The following is an 11,322-nucleotide window of genomic DNA, read 5'->3' as shown; positions in this document are numbered from 1 at the left end:
TACGCGCACGAAGACCTATCATGGTGATGTCCATCTACGAGAGGGGATGAGTGATCTACGTACCCTTGTAGACCGTACAGCAGAAGCGTTGGTGAACGCGGTTGATGTAGTGGAACGTCCTCACGTCCCTCGATCCGCCCCGCGAACAATCCCGCGATCAGTCCCACGATCTAGTACCGAACGGACGGCACCTCCACGTTCAGCACACGTACAGCTCGACAATGATCTCGGCCTTCTTGATCCAGCAAGAGAGACGAAGAGGTAGAAGAGTTCTCCGACAGCGTGACGGCGCTCCGGAGGTTGGTGATGATCTCGTCTCAGCAGGGCTCCGCTCGAGCTCCGCAGAAACGCGATGTAGAGGAAAAACCGTGGAGGTATGTGGTCGGGCTGCCGTGGAAAAGTCGTCTCAAATCAGCCCTAAAACCTCCGTATATATAGGTGGGAGGGAGGGGACCTTGCCTTGGGGCTCAAGGAGCCCCAAGGGGGGTCGGCCGAGCCAAGGGGGGAAGGCTCCCCCCCCCAAACCGATTTGGACTTGGTTTGGTGGGTGGGAGTCCTTCCTTCCCTTCCCACCTCCTTTTTTTCTTTCTCTTTGATTTTTCTTTCTTAGGCGCATAGGGCCCCTTTGGGCTGTCCCACCAGCCCACTAAGGGCTGGTGTGCCACCCTCATGGCCTATGGGCTTCTCCGGGGTGGGTTGCCCCCCCCCCCCCGGTGAACTCCCGGAACCCATTCGTCATTCCCGGTACATTCCCGGTAACTCCGAAAACCTTCCGGTAATCAAATGAGGTCATCCTATATATCAATCTTCGTTTCCGGACCATTCCGGAAACCCTCGTGACGTCCGTGATCTCATCCGGGACTCCGAACAACATTCGGTAACCAACCATATAACTCAAATACGCATAAAACAACGTCGAACCTTAAGTGTGCAGACCCTGCGGGTTCGAGAACTATGTAGACATGACCCGAGAGACTTCTCGGTCAATATCCAATAGCGGGACCTGGATGCCCATATTGGATCCTACATATTCTACGAAGATCTTATCGTTTGAACCTCAGTGCCAAGGATTCATATAATCCCGTATGTCATTCCCTTTGTCCTTCGGTATGTTACTTGCCCGAGATTCGATCGTCAGTATCCGCATACCTATTTCAATCTCGTTTACCGGCAAGTCTCTTTACTCGTTCCGTAATACAAGATCCCGCAACTTACACTAAGTTACATTGCTTGCAAGGCTTGTGTGTGATGTTGTATTACCGAGTGGGCCCCGAGATACCTCTCCGTCACACGGAGTGACAAATCCCAGTCTTGATCCATACTAACTCAACTAACACCTTCGGAGATACCTGTAGAGCATCTTTATAGTCACCCAGTTACGTTGCGATGTTTGATACACACAAAGTATTCCTACGGTGTCAGTGAGTTATATGATCTCATGGTCATAGGAACAAATACTTGACACGCAGAAAACAGTAGCAACAAAATGACACGATCAACATGCTACGTCTATTAGTTTGGGTCTAGTCCATCACGTGATTCTCCTAATGACGTGATCCAGTTATCAAGCAACAACACCTTGTTCATAATCAGAAGACACTGACTATCTTTGATCAACTGGCTAGCCAACTAGAGGCTTGCTAGGGACAGTGTTTTGTCTATGTATCCACACATGTAAATGAGTCTTCATTCAATACAATTATAGCATGGATAATAAACGATTATCTTGATACAGGAATTATAATAATAACTATATTTATTATTGCCTCTAGGGCATAATTCCAACAGTCTCCCACTTGCACTAGAGTCAATATTCTAGCCCTCACATCATCATGCGAATTACATTGTAATAAATCTAACACCCATACAGTTCTGGTGTTGATCATGCTTTGGCCGTGGAAGAGGTTTAGTCAGCGGGTCTGCTACATTCAGATCCGTGTGCACCTTGCATATATTTACGTCCTCCACTTCGACGTAGTCGCGGATGAGGTTGAAGCGTCGTTTGATGTGTCTGGACTTCTTGTGAAACCGTGGTTCCTTTGCTAAGGCAATGGCACCCGTGTTATCACAGAACAAGGTTATTGGATTCAGTGCGCTTGGCACCACTCCAAGATCCGTCATGAATTGCTTCATCCAGACACCCTCCTTAGCTGCCTCCGAGGCAGCCATGTACTCCGTTTCACATGTAGAATCTGCTACGACGCTCTGCTTGGAACTGCACCAGCTTACCGCACCCCCATTAAGAATAAATACGTATCCGGTTTGTGACTTAGAGTCGTCCGGATCTGTGTCAAAGCTTGCATCGACGTAACCTTTTACGGCGAGCTCTTCGTCACCTCCATATACGAGAAACATCTCCTTAGTCCTTTTCAGGTACTTCAGGATATTCTTGACCGCTGTCCAGTGATCCACTCCTGGATTACTTTGGAACCTACCTGCCATACTTATGGCCAGGCTAACATCCGGTCTAGTGCACAACATTGCATACATGATAGAACCTATGGCTGAAGCATAGGGGACGGAGCGCATATGCTCTCTATCTTCAACAGTTGCTGGGCACTGAGTCTTACTCAATCTTGTACCTTGTAAAACTGGCAAGAACCCTTTCTTGGACTGTTCCATTTTGAACCTCTTCAAAACTTTATCAAGGTATGTGCTTTGTGAAAGTCCTATCAGGCGTTTTGATCTATCCCTGTAGATCTTAATGTCTAGAATGTAAGCAGCTTCTCCTAGGTCCTTCATAAAGAAACTTTTATTCAAGTAATCCTTTATGCTCTCCAAAAACTCTACGTTGTTTCCAATCAGCAATATGTCATCCACATATAATATTAGAAACGCTACAGAGCTCCCACTCACTTTCTTGTAAATACAAGATTCTCCAACCACTTGTATAAACCCAAATGCTTTGATCACCTCATCAAAGTGTTTGTTCCAACTCCGAGATGCTTGCACCAGTCCATAAATGGATCGCTGGAGCTTGCACACCTTGTTAGCATTCTTAGGATCGACAAAACCTTCGGGTTGCATCATATACAATTCTTCCTTAAGGAAACCGTTAAGGAACGCCGTTTTGACATCCATCTGCCAGATTTCATAATCGAAAAATGCAGCTATTGCTAACATGATTCTGACGGACTTAAGCATCGCTACGGGTGAGAATGTCTCATCATAGTCAACTCCTTGAACTTGTGAAAAACCCTTTGCCACAAGTCGAGCTTTATAAACGGTCACATTGCCGTCAGCGTCCGTCTTCCTCTTGAAGATCCATTTGTTCTGAATAGCCTTGCGGCCCTCAGGTAGTACCTCCAAAGTCCACACTTTGTTCTCATACATGGATCCTATCTCGGACTTCATGGCTTCTAGCCATTTGTTGGAATCTGGGCCCACCATTGCTTCTTCATAATTTGCAGGTTCATTGTTGTCTAACAACATGATCGATAAGACGGGATTGCCGTACCACTCTGGAGCAGCACGTGGTCTCGTCGACCTGCGTGGTTCGACAGAAACTTGAACCGGAGTTTCATGATCATTATCATTAACTTCCTCCTCAACCGGCGTCGCAACGACAGAGGTTTCCCCTTGCCCTGCGCCACCATCCAGAGGGATGAGAGGTTCGACAACCTCGTCAAGTTCTATCTTCCTCCCACTCAATTCTCTCGAGAGAAACTCCTTCTCGAGAAAAGCTCCGTTTTTAGCAACAAACACTTTGCCCTCGGATTTGAGATAGAAGGTGTACCCAACTGTCTCTTTTGGGTAACCTATGAAGACGCACTTTTCCGCTTTGGGTTCCAGCTTTTCAGGCTGAAGCTTTTTGACATAAGCATCACATCCCCAAACTTTAAGAAACGACAACTTTGGCCTTTTGCCATACCACAGTTCGTATGGTGTCGTCTCAACGGATTTTGATGGTGCCCTATTTAAAGTGAATGCAGCTGTTTCTAATGCATAACCCGAAAATGATAACGACAAATCGGTAAGAGACATCATAGATCGCACCATCTCCAATAAAGTACGATTACGACGTTCGGACACACCATTACGCTGTGGTGTTCCAGGCGGTGTCAACTGTGAAACAATTCCACATTGTCTTAAGTGAGCACCAAACTCGAAACTCAGATATTCACCCCCATGATCAGACCGTAGGAACTTGATCTTCTTGTTACGATGATTTTCCACTTCACTCTGAAATTGCTTGAACTTTTCAAATGTTTCAGACTTGTGCTTCATCAAGTAGACATAACCATATCTACTCAAATCGTCAGTGAAGGTGAGAAAATAACGATATCCGCCGCGTGCCTCTACGCTCATCGGACCACACACATCGGTGTGTATGATTTCCAACAAGTCACTTGCACGCTCCATTGTTCCGGAGAATGGAGTCTTAGTCATCTTGCCCATGAGGCATGGTTCGCACGTGTCAAGTGAATCAAAGTCAAGTGACTCCAAAAGTCCATCAGCATGGAGTTTCTTCATGCGCTTTACACCAATATGACCTAAGCGGCAGTGCCACAAAAATATGGCGCTATCATTGTTAACTCTAACCCTTTTGGTCTCAATGTTATGTATGTGTGTATTGCTATCAAGATTCAATATGAACAATCCTCTCACATTGGGTGCATGACCATAAAAGATGTTACTCATAGAAATAGAACAACCATTATTCTCTGACTTAAAAGAGTAACCGTCTCGCAATAAACAAGATCCAGATATAATGTTCATGCTCAACGCAGGCACTAAATAACAATGTTTTAAGTTCATCACTAATCCTGATGGTAACTGAAGTGACACTGTGCCGACGGCGATTGCATCAACCTTGGAACCATTTCCTACGCGCATCGTCACTTCATCTTTCGACAGCCTTCGTCTATTCCGCAGTTCCTGTTTTGAGTTGCAAATATGAGCAACAGAACCGGTATCGAATACCCAGGCACTACTACGAGAGCCGGTTAAGTACACATCAATAACATGTATATCAAATATACCTGATTTTTCTTTGGCCGCCTTCTTATCTGCCAGATACTTGGGGCAATTGCGCTTCCAATGACGCATACCCTTGCAATAGTAACACTCCGTTTCAGGCTTAGGTCCAGCTTTGGGCTTCTTCGTCGGATTGGCAACAGGCTTGCCGCTCTTCTTTGAATTACCCTTCTTGCCTTTGCCGTTTCTCTTGAAACTAGTGGTCTTATTCACCATCAACACTTGATGCTCTTTACGGAGTTCTGACTCTGCGACTTTCAGCATCACAAACAACTCGCCGGGTGACTTGTTCATCCCTTGCATGTTGTAGTTAAACACAAAGCCTTTATAGCTTGGCGGAAGTGATTGAAGGATTCTATCAGTGATAGCTTCTTGCGGGAGTTCAATCCCCAGCTCAGCTAGACGGTTTGAGTACCCAGACATTTTGAGCACATGTTCACTGACAGACGAGTTCTCCTCCATCTTGCAAGCATAGAATTTATCGGAGGTCTCATACCTCTCGATCCGGGCGTTCTTTTGAAAGATAAAATTCAACTCCTGGAACATCTAAAATGCTCCATGACGTTCAAAGCGACGTTGAAGTCCCGGTTCTAAGCCATACAAGACTGCACATTGAACTACTGAGTAGTCCTCCTTACGTGCTAACCAAGTGTTCTTAACATCCTGATCAGCCGTAGCGGGTGGTTCATCTCCTAGCGCAGCATTAAGGACATAATCCTTCTTCCCAGCTTGTAAGATTAGCTTAAGATTACGAGCCCAGTCTACAAAGTTGCTTCCATCATCTTTCAACTTAGCTTTCTCTAGGAACGTATTAAAATTTAGGGTGACTGTCGCGTGAGCCATGATCTACAACACAAATATATTCAAAGTGGACTTAGACTATGTTCAAGATAATTAGAGTTTAACTTAATCAAATTATTTGCTAAACTCCCACTCAAAAAGTACATCTCTCTTAGTCATTTGAGTGGTTCATGATCCACTTACACTAGCTCAAGTCCGATCATCACGTGAGTTGAGTATAGTTTCAGTGGTAAGCATCCCTATGCTAATCATATCATCTATATGATTCATGATCGACCTTTTGGTCTCATGTGTTCCGAGGCCATATCTGCACATGCTAGGCTCGTCAAGCTTAACCCGAGTGTTCCGCGTGCGCAACTGTTTTGCACCCGTTGTATGTGAACGTTGAGTCTATCACACCCGATCATCACGTGGTGTCTCGAAACGACGAACTGTAGCAACGGTGCACAGTCGGGGAGAACACAATTTTGTCTTGAAATTTTAGTGAGAGATCACCTCATAATGCTACCGTCGTTCTAAGCAAAATAAGGTGCATAAAAGGATTAACATCACATGCAATTCATAAGTGACATGATATGGCCATCATCACGTGCTTCTTGATGTCCATCACAAAAGCACTGGCACGATCTTCTTGTCACCGGCGCCACACCATGATCTCCGTCAACGTGTTGCCATCGGGGTTGTCGTGCTACTCATGCTATTACTACTAAAGCTACATCCTAGCAAAATAGTAAACGCATCTGCAAGCACAAACGTTAGTATAAAGACAACCCTATGGCTCCTGCCGGTTGCCGTACCATCGACGTGCAAGTCGATATTATCTATTACAACATGATCATCTCATACATCCAATATATCACATCACATCGTTGGCCATATCATATCACAAGCATACCCTGCAAAAACAAGTTAGACGTCCTCTAATTTTGTTGTTGCATGTTTTACGTGGTGACCACGGGTATCTAGTAGGATCGCATCTTACTTACGCAAACACCACAACGGAGATATATGAGTTGCTATTTAACCTCATCCAAGGACCTCCTCGGTCAAATCCGATTCAACTAAAGTTGGAGAAACCGACACTTGCCAGTCATCTTTGAGCAACGGGGTTACTCGTAGCGATGAAACCAGTCTCTCGTAAGCCTACGAGTAATGTCGGTCCAAGCCGCTTCAATCCAACAATACCACGGAATCAAGAAAAGACTAAGGAGGGCAGCAAAACGCACATCACCGCCCACAAAAACTTTTGTGTTCTACTCGAGAAGACATCTACGCATGAACCTAGCTCATGATGCCACTTCTGGGGAACGTCGCATGGGAAACAAAAATTTTCCTACGGGCACGAAGACCTATCATGGTGATGTCCATCTACAAGAGGGGATGCGTGATCTACGTACCCTTGTAGACCGTACAGCAGAAGCGTTGGTGAATGCGGTTGATGTAGTGGAACGTCCTCACGTCCCTCGATCCGCTCCGCGAACAATCCCGCGATCAGTCCCACGATCTAGTACCGAACGGACGGCACCTCCGCGTTCAGCACACGTACAGCTCGATGATGATCTCGGCCTTCTTGATCCAGCAAGAGAGACGGAGAGGTAGAAGAGTTCTCCGGCAGCGTGACGGTGCTCCAGAGGTTGGTGATGATCTCGTCTCAGCAGGGCTCCGCCCGAGCTCCGCAGAAACGCGATCTAGAGGAAAAACAATGGAGGTATGTGGTCGGGCTGCCGTGGAAAAGTCGTCTCAAATCAGCCCTAAAACCTCTGTATATATAGGTGGGAAGGAGGGGACCTTGCCTTGGGGCTCAAGGAGCCCCAAGGGGGTCGGCCGAGCCAAGGGGGGAAGGCTCCCCCCCCAAACCGAGTTGGACTTGGTTTGGTGGGTGGGAGTCCTTCCTTCCCTTCCCACCTCCTTTTTTTTTCTTTCTCTTTGATTTTTCTTTCTTAGGCGCATAGGGCCCCTTTGGGCTGTCCCACCAGCCCACTAAGGGCTGGTGTGCCACCCTTATGGCCTATGGGCTTCTCCGGGGTGGGTTGCCCCCCCGGTGAACTCCCAAAACCCATTCGTCATTCCCGGTACATTCCCGGTAACTCCGAAAACCTTCCGGTAATCAAATGAGGTCATCCTATATATCAATCTTCATTTCCGGACCATTCCGTAAACCCTCGTGACGTCCTTGATCTCATCCGGGACTCCGAACAACATTCGGTAACCAACCATATAACTCAAATACGCATAAAACAACGCCGAACCTTAAGTGTGCAGACCCTGCGGGTTCGAGAACTATGTAGACATGACCCGAGAGACTTCTCGGTCAATATCCAATAGCGGGACCTGGATGCCCATATTGGATCCTACATATTCTATGAAGATCTTATCGTTTGAACCTCAGTGCCAAGGATTCATATAATCCCGTATGTCATTCCCTTTGTCCTTCGGTATGTTACTTGCCCGAGATTCGATCGTCAGTATCCGCATACCTATTTCAATCTCGTTTACCGGCACGTCTCTTTACTCGTTCCGTAATACAAGATCCCGCAACTTACACTAAGTTACATTGCTTGCAAGGCTTGTGTGTGATGTTGTATTACCGAGTGGGCCCCGAGATACCTCTCCGTCACACGGAGTGACAAATCCCAGTCTTGATCCATACTAACTCAACTAACACCTTCGGAGATACCTGTAGAGCATCTTTATAGTCACCCAGTTACGTTGCGACCTTTGATACACACAAAGTATTCCTCTGGTGTCAGTGAGTTATATGAGCTCATGGTCATAGGAACAAATACTTGACACGCAGAAAACAGTAGCAACAAAATGACACGATCAACATGCTACGTCTATTAGTTTGGGTCTAGTCCATCATGTGATTCTCCTAATGACGTGATCCAGTTATCAAGCAACAACACCTTGTTCATAATCAGAAGACACTGACTATCTTTGATCAACTGGCTAGCCAACTAGAGGCTTGCTAGGGACAGTGTTTTGTCTATGTATCCACACATGTAAATGAGTCTTCATTCAATACAATTATAGCATGGATAATAAACGATTATCTTGATACAGGAATTATAATAATAACTATATTTATTATTGCCTCTAGGGCATAATTCCAACAGCCCTATGCATTTCAGTATTAACAATTTTTTTTATGTTGAGCAAAATATAGTACCAATGTTGGGGCTTGCCAGACCAGCTTTAATCTAAAACGAATTATCAAGGTGGTCCCCATAACAACCCCGATCGTGTTAGGAGCGCTCAATTATGAAACATAACACCAGTAACCAAAACTAAGGCGGCAAAGGTGGAACAAAACACCAGGCTAGAAAGGCCAAGCCTTCCACCTTTTACCAGGTATATAGGTGCATTAAATTAAATAACATTTAATAGGGTGATATGACAATGAACCCATGTTAACACATGGAAGCAACTGCACCTGCAACTAGCAACGCTAACACAAGGTTAAGCAAGCGGTAACATAGCTAATCAGTGGTTTGCTAGGTTGTGAACATGTTGAAGGTTTTCATGGCAATGTTGAGAGGCTGATATTTAACATGTGATAGGCAGCAAGACATAACGATAGAAACGGTAAAACTAGCATGGCAATGATAGTAATGTTATCTGGGGAAATGGTCATCTTGCCTGAGATCCCGCTTGGAAGAAGAACGACTCCGTGAGGCAGACGAGCCGATGTAGTCGAACGGATCCTCACATTCCGACACGCTTGCGGAACTCTATCGAGACGAAGCACAACGGAAACAAGAATCAACACATGATATACAACACATTTGATGTATGAACGAAAGAATATATGCAAGACATGGCATGTCAATTCACAACAATCAAACACTACACATTAAGTGAAGTTCAATATGCAACGAGTTGCATATTGACGAAACTCCACATACGAATTATTTAGTTCTATTCTGATTAGGTACATGGCAATATTAAATATGGTTAAACATGGCAAGAGGTGAAGCGTAATTAAACTACATATCTAGACATTTTAAATAAGGTCGGAAATGACATATAACATCTCCGAAATGACCTCATGCAATAATTTATAATTCTGTCAACATCTAAACTAACATGTTTAAATGTTTGTTAAACAGTAAAAAAAATAGGTTCACGTGATTCTACGCGTCATTTCAATCAATTTACACATAGAGAACATCTTCAACGGAGCTACGGTTCAAAAGATACGAACACCGCAAGATATGATGGCATGAATGCAATATGTGTGCAAATGGCACCCACAACATTTCAAAATACATAACCAACAAGATAATATGAAACTACATGAGATTCTAAGCAAGTTTCATATAGGACACGATCAAAACAGAGCAACGGTTCAACAACTACGAGCTAAACAAGAAATCACTTCAATCTGCCAAAATCAGCCACATAGCATTTTCTACACCCTCGAACAAGTAGCTACACAAATCCAAAGGGCTCAAACAAGGCATGAGGAAATAGAGGTCAAGATTCACTACCATATACAACTAATAACATCTAGCATGGAGGCATGGATCACTAGGAAAATAACTCACAAAAGGGCATCTCACACACAGTTTCAGACTTAGTGAAAATACCAGTTTATGATAGTGCAGTTTTCGATCCGAAGGCATATTGACAGCAGCAAAACCATAAGTGTGACAGCCCGATGCCGACGTTCCAGAAGATTCCCTTTCCTTTCCGTTTTCGTCGTGTGTCTATTTTATTCTGTCGCATCATCATCGCATCATGCGCATCATCAGCATTGCATCGGCATCTCCGTCGCCGCCAGTTTTCAAAACTTGCATCCGTTATTAGTTGCCACTTCTCTTCGCGTTCGTCGTTGTTTGTTTCGAGTCTGACCGCACACGCACGCGCCCGCGGCACCGTCGTAACCCTGTTTTTAAAGTGTGCGTAAAACTTTCTCTGATTGAGTCGAAGCTTGACATGCGGTCTTAATTAGTTATTGCTAGACCGCATGTCGAATTTCGTCGCGATCGGAGACCGTCTGGTACCCGAACGGTCGACCGTAGCGGCACCGTATTCGGTCTACCGTCGGACGTCTGTCGGTGTTTTAAAATTCGTGCCGCGCCGCCCGTTTTCCCTCTCGTCTCCGGGTGCCCCCTCTACACGGTCGCGTACCCATTCCCGCGTTCGGAATCGTCCGAATCCGACCCCGCGGTTGGATCCAGAACGAAATTCCGGCTAACCTAGCCCCCCGTTTGTCTATATAAAGACGCCCAAGCATTTATTTCAGCCCCCCTCTCTCTCGGCCTCGAAAACCGTGCATACCCTAACCCTATCCACTCTCTCTCTCCTCCCTCCCTCCTTTGCGCAGCCGCCGGGCCCGCCGAGCCCAGATCGGGCCCGGGCAAGCCCATCTGCCACCGCCGGCGCCCCGCGTCTGGCCAAGGAGCCCTCTGACCCGAGCCCCTCATCTCCCTGCCTCAAGTGCCCCTCGCCGGAGGTCGCTGCTGCCTCTCGCCGGAGATCGCCGTGCCCAGCTGCCGGTGCTCGCTGCCCCGACCTGCAGCGTCGTTCCTCCCGGCTGGA

Source organism: Hordeum vulgare, chromosome 6H, assembly GCF_904849725.1.
Source record: "Hordeum vulgare subsp. vulgare chromosome 6H, MorexV3_pseudomolecules_assembly, whole genome shotgun sequence".
Taxonomy (NCBI): domain Eukaryota; kingdom Viridiplantae; phylum Streptophyta; class Magnoliopsida; order Poales; family Poaceae; genus Hordeum; species Hordeum vulgare.
The sequence above is the reverse complement of the archived record's forward strand: the minus strand, read 5'-3'. Positions refer to the sequence as shown.